The 15,173-nt window shown below is 39.7% G+C and overlaps 1 protein-coding gene across 3 annotated transcripts in view; it reads right to left on the minus strand.

Annotated features, from left to right (window-relative positions):
- The window catches only part of scramb1 (scramblase 1), an 85,570-nt gene extending 77,512 nt beyond the window's left edge, over nt 1-8,058 (minus strand). For 2 of the 3 annotated variants that reach the window (XM_070099081.1, XM_070099082.1), the window contains exon 1: nt 7,898-8,058. The gene's annotated coding sequence lies outside the window, so the exon portion shown is untranslated. The remainder of the gene's footprint in view (nt 1-7,897) is intronic. The other variant, XM_070099083.1, reaches the window with a different exon arrangement.
- Nucleotides 8,059-15,173: the final 7,115 nt, after the last annotated feature.

The following is a 15,173-nucleotide window of genomic DNA, read 5'->3' on the forward strand; positions in this document are numbered from 1 at the left end:
GTGCTCTTGACCATAAATACAAACCATAAAATTAGCAGAAATAAACCACGAAGAAACACACAACAAACATTTACACTAAGTTCAAGCAACCCATATTGCTTAAAGAAATAAACTGCCAATATAAAAAGGTTTCAGGAAGTCAAATGACTGTGTAAGCGATGCAGGTGGGACTGTTCACATGGCCTCGCCCTTCCCAGTCACAGCTGGAAGCTCGGGACGGCGAGGCTGTAGACTGCTGCAGTTTGACGAGTGCTAGCATCACTTTCTGCCACCATCGTTGGTCTAAATCACTAACATACTGTTTTATATCTAACAACGAGGCTTCCGGAGGTCCCATCAATGATGCACAGAGAGGTCAGGTTGTCCTGACATTTTTTTTTTGGGGGGGGGGGAGAATTCTTTTTTTTTATGAAGCCCAAAACACTTACGAGTCACCCAGAACCTAAATACCAGAGTGTGGCCTTGACGCAGACACTGGCCTTGGCTTGATAATGATACAGGACCGAGGGCAGCGTCGTCTAGTGTGTCCGTCACATTCCGAGTTAAATGCAAGTTGTAGTCAGTATAATTCTGAAGAAGCATGTGGCTGGTGAAAGTGTTGACAGCAGCCTAGTTACTGTTACAGCCTGTGTGTGTCAAAATTTTTGAATAAAACAATGGAGATTATTTGTCTATCCTCCCATCAAGACAGTTTCAACACTAATACAAAAAAACTTCAGGGGTTCACTAAACACAGAATTTGTGTTATCGCAAATATATATTGATAAAAAGTAATTATGATTATTAGTCGCTACAGCTGTTTACTGTGAATGATTGATTTATATAACCGAAGAAACACCAGGATATGTTATTTACAAACTCTGGCATATCCGTTGTCTATTTCCAGGGATGCAACCCTCAATATTAAAGAGGTAGAAAAACAAAACTGCTCTTAGATATTATGTCCAACAAGGTCATGATCTGTGACGCCAGTGACCAAACCTCTTACATACCACAAGTACTTCTCAGGCCATCACTCCAATTATGTGAACACGAAGCGTTTATCATTTTTCGTTCACGTTTCGTGAGTATGCTAGCTTTATTCCTAGCGAAGGTTACTGCTATAACTTGAGTTGTTTATACTCTGGTAAGAACAGAGGCGTACCACATTAATCTTTCTGCAACCTTAACATATTTCACTATCTATAGGTTAGGGTATTAAATAAGTTTCCCCACTAGTGGATTTTTGGTTGCTGTTACAGACATCTATATAATATTCACAGCGCGCTCAACACACATGGGTCACAAAGCGCTAAAAAGAGAAAAAAAAAATACAGTGGTGGAAGGCAGACATGAGGCTAGAGGATGCAGCAGGCAGTAGACACTAGCAGTGGTGGATATCAGGTGACGGCCAACTCTAAGAGGCTCTAGCCAAGTTCCTGTAGTACTGTTTATGACCAGATTTTACTGCGGTAATTTTCTAAGGAGTTCAGAGCGTCAACATTTCCTACATCCAGAAATGTTTTATTACAAGCTAGGTCAGGTAAGGCTGGGTGACAGACTATAAAACTTGCGCTTATATTACACAATTATCACGGGGAAAATACAGCCACACTTGTGGCAAGATGGTACTCTGCCTACGAGAGAAATCACGGAACGGGGGAAAGGGGTGGGAATTTGAACCCATGGCAAGCGAGTCCTAAATCTCAGGCTCCCACCCGTAAAAAAAATGCTTTACAACCATAATGGTTATAATCATATAATCATACATAATACCTTTTTGTTAAAGGGTCGACCGGTAAGCCTGCGTTAGGCCCAACCTAAGTCAGCTGAAGGTCTCTAATTTGTTTGCAATCGTGTTTCGACGATTTCGCGAGTCCTGATACCAGGGAGAATTTACACTTGTACTGAGTAACACCTGGGTTGCTAGGATCACTTTGGTTTCACTCGCCCTTCACCCCCTCCGCTACCACTCTAAATGTAGACAGCCTGTACTGTCAGAACACACAGCCTAGCCATCTGTTCTGACTAGTTCATATTTCGCGGCATTTAGGTGCTGCCCTCTGTAGGCTCACTCAGGTCAGTGGGAGGCTGAGCCCATTCGCTCTCACTCCTAGGCCGACCGACTTGATAAGCACAAGTGCTCCCCCTCCACGGACTGGCTTGCGGTCACTCCCTTACACTGCCCGTTGTGTACTCACTCCTATCCAATTAAAGCCCAACTAGTCCACGGCCGTATCATTGCTACCTACGCTACCTCCATCGGCACTAAACCGCTGTTCAGCAGCAAGAACAGTAATAACAGTGGTGGCAGCGGTGGGATCTTGTCACAGGAATCTAATGGTAAGCAACAGCCTATTGCCTATGCTAGCCGTGTCGTTACTAAAGCGGAAGTCAATTATTCAGTGACAGAGCTAGAAGCTTTAGCCACTGTATGGGCCTTGAGTCATTTTTGGGATATCATCTATCATCCTATCAAGATTTACACAGATCATCTACCTTTATTGGCCCTTTTTGCTAATAAGAACCTTTCGGGAAAGCATGCTCGGTGGTCGCTCACGTTCAATGACTACAACCCTGAAATTTGCTATGTCCCAGGTAAGCAAAATGTTGTAGCTGATGCCCTGTCGAGGCATATAGCATTCGTGAGTGTCGGCAACTCATTCTCTGTTAAGGATCTTGAGAGAGCCCAACGACAGGACCCTGTGTGGTCTCCAGTCCTTCGTTTCCTGACCAAGGAGGACGTTGACTTACAGGTCAAGTCTCCCGTTCCACTGAAGGATTTGGTGGTCAACCAAGGAGTACTGTGCCGTGTTGCACAGCTGGTGGACCCCGGCAGGACCATATACCAACTGGTGATACAGGAGTCCATGATACCAGCTACTCTTAGGTTGATCCACGATGTCCCAGGTGTAGCGCACCCCGGGAAGGACCACAGTATCAAACAGGCACGAATGAAATATTTCTGGCCTAGGATGGCAGCGGACATTGTCAAGCATGTACACCAGTGTGTTGTTTGCCTACAGCACAAGGGTACCATTACAGGTCCTAACCCCATTCTAAAGTATCCCATTACAAAGGAGCCCTGGGAGAGAACTTCTGTCGACCTGTTGACGAACTTCTCGACCTCGGAGAAGGGAAATAAGCACCTGCTTGTAATGGTAGATAACTTGACGCGGTACAGTGAGTTAGTACCCATTCCTGATAAAACCGCCGAAACGGTCGCTAGTGCTTTCCGTGAGCATGTTGTCCTCCGTCATACCTGCCCAAGTGTCCTGTCAGAAAATGGGTCTGAGTTCATAAATGCCATAATGCAGGATCTTTGCTCCAGATTTAACATTCACCAAGCGCCAGTAGCTCCACGCCACCCTGCGAGTAATGGTCTTGCTGAACATACAAATCGCAAAGTCCTGGAGGTGCTTAGGGTAAACGTTAACCCAAGTTGTACTACATGGGATGAGGCTATCCCAGATGTTCAGTGTACATTAAATTCCTCCCTCAACAGCTCGATCGGTGAGACACCTCATTTTGCTTTGTATGGCTATGACAAGCTCTTACCATACGAAATTCTGTTTGCTCCACCTCGACCTACTTATGATACTGATAACCCCAGTGTAGTAAAGATGCAGACAACGCAGCTTGTCTTCCAGCGGGTACGAGAGAACCTTATGAAAGCTACTGATAGGTTCACGTCTGTGCGCAATGCCCTTGCCAAGGAAAGCAAAGTGGAACCAGGTTGCAAAGTTATGTTGCTCAACCCAGCGCAGACCCCAGGTATGCACAAACTTGTCCCGAAATTCGTGGGTCCTTACCGTGTCCTCCGACAGCTCCGTGGCAATAACTTCGAGGTGAGGGAGATTGCTACTGGAACTATCAAGGAAGCCCACCTTGATCACATGAAGTATGTGGACCATGTGCAGGCCGAAGCAGAGCTGGAGTCATGTGCGTTGCAACGCCACAATCAGACCAATGCTAGGGACAACCCGTCTACCCCTTCTCCCACTACTACTGTTACTGAAGACGGCCCAGTAAGGCTCCATACTTATGGCCTGCGACCCAGGACAACAGTACATTTCTGTGACATTGACGTACCTACTGACTTGTCTGACTCCTACGCTAGTTATGCTAATTGTTTGCTTGCAGAAATGGGTATAAATGTGCACACATTGTATAGCTAGTTGATAATGGAGTCAGGGTGGACAACATCATGTAATTATGTAAATACTTTTAGAAGGGTACCCAGAGTATAATGAATTCCATGGATATAGTATTATTGTAGGTATGTGCACCCAGTATTTTTATATAAAAAAAAAAGCCTGTATTACGGTCAGGGCAGTGCTGCCCTCTGAGTCACATGTCACACCTTAGGAAATGCTACTGTCAGTCATTGTTTGCAGATGTGAGGGTGCAACAACGTTCGTAGACGAGTGGTCAACTGACGTTCAGCCCTGCGGACAACCTGTATATAGAAGATTTTAGTTCCAGTGCTGACGTCTCCGGACTCTCTCCTCAATGAAACAGCGTGGGCAAACCAGTTTTCTCTTCCCCTGGATGGGAGTTTTTTTTTGCCTGTTACATTTTTATGTCCAATTCTGATTTACAAGTGAGTGAAAGCCAGTCCCTCTCTGGGGTAGCTAGTGTAAGTAATTCCTTTATACCTACGGGCCCACCGTATGACGCGAAGTGCGTGGCCGAGCAAATGTAGACAGCCTGTACTGTCAGAACAAACAGCCTAGCTGTCTGTTCTGACTAGTTTATATTTCACGGCATTTAGGTGCTGCCCTCTGTAGGCTCACCCAGGTCAGTGGGAGGCTGAGCCCATTCGCTCTCACTCCTAGGCCGACCGACTTGATAGACACAAGTGCTCCCCCTCCACGGATTGGCTTGCGGTCACTCCCTCACACTGCCCGTTGTGTACTCACTCCTATCCAATTAAAGCCCAACTAGTCCATGGCCGTATCATTGCTACCTACGCTACCCCCATCGGCACTAAACCGCTGTTCAGCAGCAAGAACAGTAATAACATAAACCCACTCACTCATCGCTACCACTCTAAACCCACTCACTCATCGCTACCACTCTAAACCCACTCACTCATCGCTACCACTCTAAACCCACTCACTCATTGCTACCACTCTAAACCCACTCACTCATCGCTACCACTAAACCCACTCACTCATCGCTACCACTCTAAACCCACTCACTCATCGCTACCACTCTAAACCCACTCACTCATCGCTACCACTCTAAACCCACTCACTCATCGCTACCACTAAACCCACTCACTCATCGCTACCACTCTAAACCCACTCACTCATCGCTACCACTAAACCCACTCACTCATCTCTACCACTCTAAACCCACTCACTCATCGCTACCACTCTAAACCCATTCACTCATCACACTCGTAATGCTGCTTGAAGTATACGTCAATGACGCAGCTTGACACCTTCAATCAACTAGTCTCCTACACTAGAGATGCCACCACGCCCCGTGGTGGCTAAAGCTCTCGTCACACGGCGAGGGGTCCGGGTTCGATTTCCGGGGAGGATGGCAACATTGAGTGTTTCCTTACACCGGTTGTCTGTGTTCCCCATCAGTAAAATGGGTACCTGGGTGTTAGTCGACTGGTGTGGGTTGCATCCTGGGACAAAAGCGACCTAATTTGCCCGAAATACTCTTCATAACAAGCGGCTTTCTATATAGTAGTATGTTATTGATGTCAGCTAGGACTGTATACCTTGTACATATACTTGTAGAAATAAAGATATTAATGTATCTGAAGGTGTGTACTAACACACTTCACTGTCGAAAGTAGTTTTTAGGAGAGTCGTCAAATTTTTCTTACCTGTATTTTTTTTTTTTAAACTTTAATATTCCCCTTATTTTAGCGATTCCCAGCGTTCCCCCGACACAAGAGTCAGTGATTGCTATTACCATTTTACAAACATGCAAGATGCCCACCAGGAACGGAGGAACACTGCAGCAGGCCTACTAGCTCATATTAGGCCAGTAGGCCTGTTCTTGTAGTCAAGGTACACCCGTTCATGTACTTGTCTAACCTATTTTTAAAAAGTTACCCCAAATGGGTTAGACCAGTACATGGGGGGGGGAAGTTTGGTCATAACTTCGCTTCTAGTATGAAGTTTTAGAAGGTACAAAACGTGTTTGTTTTCTCAACCAGGAAATTACAACGTTACCAGGAAAATAAGCAATGATCAAAACTGAACCAATTACTGGAGTGTTCTCTATTTAAAATTTGCTGGATCTTTGATTTTTTTTTTCAGGATAAACATAAGCGGGTTATAAATTTGAGAGTTTAAAAGCTGTGGTGTATGCTATAATGGGTTTTATATATATATATATATATATATATATATATATATATATATATATATATATATATATATATATATATATATATATATATATATATATATATATATCATACATACATATAATATACATACATACATATAATATATATACATACATATAATATATACACATACATATAATATATACACATACATATATATACACATACATATAATATATATACATATATATAATATATATACATATATATAATATATATACATATATATATATAATATATACATATATATAATATATATACATATATATATATATAATATATACATATATATATAATATATATACATATATATACATATATATACATATATATAATATATATACATATATATAATATATATACATATATATAATATATATACATATATATAATATATATACAAGTACAGCCTATAGATCCGTTGAGTTAACAAATTTTTTAACACATCAACCGTTTCCCACCGAGGAAAGATGACCCGAAAAAAAAGAACACTTATTATCACTCGCTTCATCACTCTTGCCAGAGGCTTGGCGATCCTACAGTTCAACAACCTCTACATATCTCCACCTCTCCAGAGCGCAGGCACTGTACTCTTCACCTCCAGGACTCGAGTCCGGCTGACCAGTTTCCCTGAATCCCTAACATGACGATAAGTCAGGTGATGGATCACCATCTGGCAAAAACCAGTGTCAGGAGTTCGTTCCTGGCGATTATGTATTACAATCATGAAGTCAGGTGGTCTCGGAAATTACTTTCTTAATCAGATGATCGACCAGGCGATTTCTTTCCTACTGATGACGTGTGTTACCAAGGGCCTGGATGAACATGCCGAGCCACCAGACCCAGGACAACGTGCACATCAAGACGCAAGTTGACGCAAAAGAAAGCAAAATTGTTGCTTTACCTTGTCACTTCTGCTGCTTTTTTGCCCACCGTGTAGGTAAAAAGTTTCAACTAAGATGCCTAACTGTTGCATCCCTTACTCATCAACTTATAGATATTTTCTACTATTTTCAACATGCCTATCGACTATACGTAGGTCATTAAGACTACACATAACATTTACACCAAGACAAGAATACTTTAAACCCCAAAATAGGGATTAAGCTCAATGTATATACGCCGAGAGGAATACATCTCTTATGCAAAAATCGAGAACAAGCAATACAGGATGAAAAACCAAGGGAGAGGTTGAATGATAGCTCTTGGCCTTTCGTGTTGATTGCTTAGAACTATCATTCAACTCTCCCCGTGGTTGTTTTGCGACTGTGTGTATATATGTATATATATCCTGTGTACCAAGATAAAGAACCAACTTTGTTACTACTATTAGTGTAACAAACTGAAATTTGACCACTAGTACTACAGTCATGACATGATTGCTGATGCAAATGTTAATATTGGGTAATTAAGTTTATTCAGGTAAAAACAAATAATTACATAGATTACCATACATAGCAGCATGTGTAGAGAACCTAGGATAACCAAAAAAAGTCAGTGTCAGGCATGAGAACGTGTAGCACCAGAGGATAAACCTACCTCTCTCACGGGCTAACTGATCCAACGTCTGCAGTTGCTTCACCAAAGGTTTTACAAACAATTTTGAAATCTTAAAAGTGTTCAGGGGACTCGAGGTATAAATTTCAACACTGGCTGGTACTAGCACACTCTCCCCAGCGCGGCTCAACACGTACTGACACTCGCCACTAAGGTTTATCTCCAGGGTTCAATATTGCAACATATTATGACACTCAAACTGACCACAAGGTTAGTTGGTCAATGGGATTTAAAACCTATCAATTACATGAGGGTCATTAAGGCAGTACTTAACATTTTCACCACCAGACAAGAATATGTACTTTATTCTCCAAAACGGGAATAAATCTCTCGGTGTATATAACCTGTGGGTGGGTGGTTAATGAGGGTTTGAAGCCTGTCGGCTACACCAAGGTTATGGAAACAACATGCAACTTGTTCACCACTGATCAAGAATATTTTTATTCCTAAAATAACTATCACAAAATACTCTCAACGTAAACACACTGATAAAAAAAACTTATCTCATTGTTTATCAGGTTTGTTTATCAGGTTTACAGACTATCAACTATACGAAATTTAGGTTACAGTTACGAAAATTAGGTTCAATTTGCATAGTTATAGTTAGCGGACAAGGAAATAAAGTACACAGACGGCCTACGTCTGGCAGCGTGGGACATGTGGTATCCCTCCGAGTTGGTATTCCCAACTGGGGAAGAAAAAGGGGGATTTACCTCTTGAGGAAAGTATTATAGTTATATCAGAGAAAATGGAGAGATAACGACAAAATGTCCAATGTAGGCTCCTGATACTTAAGAACATGTGGTAAAAGTGAGTGATAATAATAATAAAAATCTTTATTTCTATAAGTGCATGATGCAACTTATAAAGACTTAGATGACATCAATGATATAATATATAAAAAGCCATTTGTTATGTAGACGGACCTGTACGTCCTGTGCAGGTCCGTCTCTAATACAACCTACCCAACATTTCATCACCTGACTGTGTTTGACTTGATAAGGCAACTCTGTGGGCGAAACGTTGTCAATAAGGAATCACTTGTGTTTATTTTTCCATCGTGCTGATATTCCAGTAATACCGGACAAGGAAACTTTAGAGGCAGGATCAAGAACCGACGCTCCAGAAATACATGGTAACCCATGTCCCTCTCTTCATAATAACCCATGTCCCTTTCCATAATAACCCATGTCCCTCTCTCCATAATGACCCATGTCCCTCTCTCCATAATAACCCATGTCCCTCTCTCCATAATGGCCCATGTCCCTATCTCCATAATAACCCATGTCCCTCTCTCCTTAATAATCCATGTCCCTTTCCATAATAACCCATGTCCCTCTCTCCATAATAACCCATGTCCCTCTCTCCATAACCCATGTCCCTCTCTCCATAATGACCCATGTCCCTCTCTGAATAATAACCCATGTCCCTCTCTCCATAATAACCCATGTCCCTCTCTCCATAATGACCCATGTTCCTATCTCCATAATGACCCATGTCCCTATCTCCATAATAACCCATGACCCTCTCTCCATGATGACCCATGTCTCTCTGAATAATAACCCATGTCCCTATTACAACCCAGGAGTCCAAATGGCCTGTTATCCTGGGCGTAAAGGGAGCAAAATAAACACAGCAGAAAAGTTTTGACTTATAATATCCTTCACCAATTTAGAACAGTAATATGTACACTATATACACTATATACACTGAATCCAACGGCAGCGGCAGCGGCAGCAGCGACTTCCAAGCTCCGTACTTTTCTCCAACTATCAGAGCTACCAATGCTCCTATGATGACCTAGTTACAAGCAAAACTGCACTACCCAACGTAGCACCCAGAATGACCAAAGATTACCAACAGTGAAACCTACAAATCGAAAATAATAGAGATCAAAGGAAGACTGCCCACAAACCGAAAGCAACACCCCGCTGCCAGCCGAACAACGTAACCCTAAGCTTTGTATAACTACAACTTCTTCTCCCCTCAAGGAAGGTTCCTTGATGTTGGTGAGGGGCTCTTGATTTAGTGAATTGGATCTGTGCTCCAGTTCCCCAAATTAAGCCTGAATACCTTCCACATCCCCCCCCAGGCGCTGTATAATCCTCCGGGTTTAGCGCTTCCCCCTTGATTGTAATAATAATAATAATACAACTTCTTCTTAACTACAACAATTCCTGTAGTATTATGAGGCGCAATCTAAGAGGAAACAGCACCAAGGCCAGCAAGAAAACACCGAAAAATCAACTATTCAACAAGTATAGCCAGGAGGACGCCGGCCCAGCAACCACCCCACTCACCACCACTCAAGGCGACACCACAACAATAACAACAAACATGGCTGCCGCCAGCCCATCCTCATCTCTCTTCCCCGGATTCAACCTACCAAGTAGTCTCTCAGGTATGACCAACGATCCAGATACCCTAAAAACATGCATCTCCAACTTAGTTATTGAAAATATGAATCTTCGAGAGACGCTAACAAAACAAGACACCAGGATGACACAACTCGAAAACAAAATCCTCAGTCTTGAACAAAAGTTATCAACACCAGGAATGACTAACTGTGACAAGACCATCCAAGCAGTCATAGATAGCCATACCCAACAAATAATATCTCTTAATACAAAGGTTGAAGAAGCAGTAAAAGAATGGAAGAACAACTTAGATAACCAGTTCAGTGACTACTTTGCTCTCCAAGAAGATAAAACTGAGCAAGATAAACTATCTGACGCAGTAATAGTTAACAGTCCACTTTTTCCCAGTGATATGAACCAAACAAACAGTAAAGAAATTACTCTGCAGATCATAAAGGACCAAACAAGTGTTATTGTACCAGAGTCAGAAATAAAAGAAGCCAGGTTACTAGGATCCCATGGTAGAAAAAGTGTTATGCTTAGATTCCACTCACATGACAGAAAAAAAGACTTAATTATTGCATCTATTAAAGTAAAGAAAGAGGTATACATAAACGAGTGTCTTACCAAAAAACGTCAGAACCTCCTGTATAGAGTCAGAAAACTTAAGCGGGAGAATAATGCCACAATACACCAATGCTTCACACGAGATGGGAAAATTCTTGTTAGGAAAACAAATGTAGGTCAACTGTACACAATAACGAACGAGAATGATCTATCACGATTTCTCAGGGATACTAATCTTACAGAGAATAACTAAACAATGTCCAACCTAAAGGCCTACGTAGTGTAGTGTATGTTTTGCTCCATTGTTCAAATTTCATTGTACAATCTCTTAGTAATTAAATAATCAACTACCTCATTTTGTGATTTTACTAGTAAGCATAAGTCACCTTATGTAATTTTCTTATTTACTATTGTTTGCTTAAACATTAGCTGAATTGATACTTTCTCTGTCCATATTACTACCTCATATTTTTTTAAATACTATCAATTGATATTACTTACTAAAATTAATAATTATCATTTTTACTATAATTTCAATTTACTCTTAACATTTTTGACATTTAATAACCATTACTTGTCTAATTACCTTTACCTGTTTTAATACCACATTTACTATCTTAGAGTACTCTTAATTACCTTGTACTGCCATATAACCTCTAGTATAACTACCAGTGCAATATTGAATGAAATAAACATTACTTTTTCACTTTTTGTAATCATTATTACTTACTAAAATTTTATTAAACACCATATTTACTACTAGTCAATTTTACTTTTGTACATTAAACATTATTTTATACTTCCCATAACATTTTGTTGCCAAATTTTCAAGTTTGTATATTCAACTCCAACCTTTATATTTCCTTTGTACCTGTGTACCTGTCTACCTGTCTACCATCTTAATATCATATTATAACCAAGACATTACCCTTGTTATTTTTTACTAGTATTCTTTTGGTACTTTAATTGTGAATTATGTTTTGTCAATTTAAATCTAGTTATACTCCTGATCTTGTCAACAACCTATACCAGACTCTAGTGCAGTTGCAAGTACCATTTCAATTTGTATTTTTATATTATAAGTTTATATTATAATTCCTACTCTAAGATTGTTTTCATATCTTAGTGACTATATTGTGTGTGCAATTAGTGTATATTTCAATTATATTATTGTTCAAGGCCCTTAACTATCTTTTGCTAACTAGTACCAACTACCTCATATATATATATATATATATATATATATATATATATATATATATATATATATATATATATATATATATATATTTCTACCTTTTTTTATTCTTTTGCTACCTTAACTTGTATATTTTATCTTGTCAATTTAAATCTAGTTATACTTGTAAACAACTTATATAACACCTTAGTGCAATTACAATTGAGAGTCTTGTGCCTTTTTTATATTATTAGATTAAACTCAGTTGTACTATAGTCAATACCAAATTCATTATATTAGACCATATTGCAATTACTAGTGAGAGACTGGTGCTATTTTTAATTTGTATTGTTATATTATTAGATTAAATCTAGTTGTACTATAGCTCATTCTAGCTCAAAACATAGACTCCACAAAAGTCATTATATTAGACCTTAGTGCAATTATTTGATTACCACTTTATTGTTCACCACAACTTATATTAGTCCCTTTTATATTATAATTTTATATTATAATTCTAACTTTAAAGAATTACCTTTAAAGTACTACCTACTATCATATTCCCAAGCTCCATTATTTAATCATCACTTTATTTGTTCACCACAAATTATTTTAGTCCCTTTTATATTGTCTCCTTTATTTTAGCTTAAAAAACTACCTTAGCTCATTATTTTTACATTTGTTAAATAATTCAGGTGCTATTTTTTTAGCTTTAGAATATTTACTTTGTTGATAATTCTAACTATAGATTCACTACAAATCTTATGATTACAAGCATTGATCCTGATACCAACCTCTTATTTAATGACTTAAATGATTCAAACAGTTGCTGTAATTACTACACAGCAGAACAATCAAAGGCACTTCTCAGAGCCAACAACAACATAACTATCTTTTACTACAATATCAGATCTTTAAGCAAGCATTACGATGACCTCCTAGCATTACTAAATTCCTTGCATGCCAATATGTCCATCATTACACTAACTGAAACCTGGCTAAAGCCTGATACTACAGATGTCTATGCCATTCCTGGTTACACAGCCATACACAACTGTAGGCCAGACCAACAAGGGGGTGGCACAGCTATATACTACTCAGACCAACTAGAATGTATCACTAATACTTGCACAAGGGATGAACATGGGGAATATATAATAGCCAAATTCAAATCCAAATACCTACAAAAACCTCTCACAGTGATAAACATCTACAGAGTTCCACAATCAAACATTAGCCAATTTAGTCAAAACCTAGGAAGTATGATAACTGATGCACGCATGAACAAAGATCACTTACTACTCTCAGGTGACTTCAATATAAATCTCCTGCAAGACCAGGACCCACACGTTACTGAATTCACAAACACAATGAGTAACTGCATGTTGCTACCAACAGTAACAAAACCTACAAGAGTTACGGAGACTAGTGTTTCCCTACTTGACCACATCTGGACCAACACCATATCCCCTTTAAAATCAGGCATAATTACAGATAATACCACAGACCACTACCCTACTTTCCTCATAACAACTCTTGGTAAAATACCCCAAGACACTACTAAAGTCACCTTCAGACTTCACAATGAGGCAGCCATTAATAACTTCACAACAGCAGTAACAAACATTGACTGGCACACTGAGTTAGAAATCTATACAGATATTGACGAATGTTTTAATAATTTTCTAAAAAAGACCCAATACCTCTATAACGAGCACTGCCCTAAAAAAACTAAACAGATGACAGCTAAGAGACTGAACAGTCCCTGGCTAACACCCAGCATTCTCAAATCCATAAATACAAAACACCGATATGAAAAACAGTACAGAATGGGTCACATAACCAGAGACCAAACAAAACATTACTCGTCAATCCTAACCAGCCTGATAAGAAGGGCAAAAAAACTGTATTATGAGAACAGATTATCCAACTTACGAGGTGATATAAAAAAGACCTGGAAGACCCTATCAGAAATTCTGGGAACAAAAAAGATATCACGAAATAGCGAAATAAAATTAACAAAATCAGATGAACCCCAACTCCCACCAACAGAAACAGCAAACAGACTCAATGATTTCTTCTCCACTATAGGACAAAACCTTGCCAATAAAATCCCAAGCTCAGATACCCCACCAAATGACTACCTCACTGGCAACTACCCGAACACACTGTTCCTAGCTCCGACTAACCCATACGAAGTCTCCCTTATTATCAACGCACTAAAAAACAAGGCAGGAGATTTATATACCTTACCACCCTTTATATACAAAAAAGTGTCACAAGTACTATCACCAATCATTGCAACACTCTTAAACAAATCCATTGAATCCTCCACCTTCCCTACAGCTCTCAAAATAGCAAGGGTCACCCCGATCCATAAAGGAGGAGACCAAACAGAGTTGAATAACTATAGGCCAATATCCAATTTACACCCTCTCTCAAAAATCTTCGAAAAATTAATTCATAAACGAATCTACTCCTACCTCATCTTCCAAAACATTCTCAACCCCTGCCAATTTGGATTCAGGCCTAATAAAAATACTAGTGATGCTATTATACACATGCTAGAACATATATACACTGCAATAGAGAAAAAAGAAGTCCCACTGGGGATCTTCATTGACTTACGTAAAGCTTTTGATACAGTTGACCATGACTTGCTCCACGTAAAATTGTCACACTATGGTATAAGAGGGCACTCCCTCAACTACCTCAAGTCATACCTCAGCAACAGAAGCCAATATGTGTACGCAAATGGGGCAAGCTCTTCCGCTCAACCAATTACAGTTGGTGTCCCACAGGGAAGTGTCCTTGGCCCTCTTCTCTTTCTCCTATACATAAATGACCTACCAAATGCTTCGCAATTACTCAAACCCACACTTTTTGCAGATGACACTACATACGTCTTCTCTCACCCGAGCCCAGTCACGCTAGCCAATACTGTAAACACCGAATTACAGAAAATATCTACCTGGATGAGGACTAACAAACTTACACTAAACATTGACAAAACCTACTTCATTCAGTTTGGTAACAGAGCTACAGATATACCTCTTAACATTACGATAAACAGATCACCTATCACAAAGCTAACAGAGGGAAAATTCTTAGGAATCCACCTTGATAATAGACTCAAATTTCATACACATATACAACA

The sequence above is a fragment of the Cherax quadricarinatus genome, chromosome 66 (assembly GCF_038502225.1).
Source record: "Cherax quadricarinatus isolate ZL_2023a chromosome 66, ASM3850222v1, whole genome shotgun sequence".
NCBI lineage: Eukaryota > Metazoa > Arthropoda > Malacostraca > Decapoda > Parastacidae > Cherax > Cherax quadricarinatus.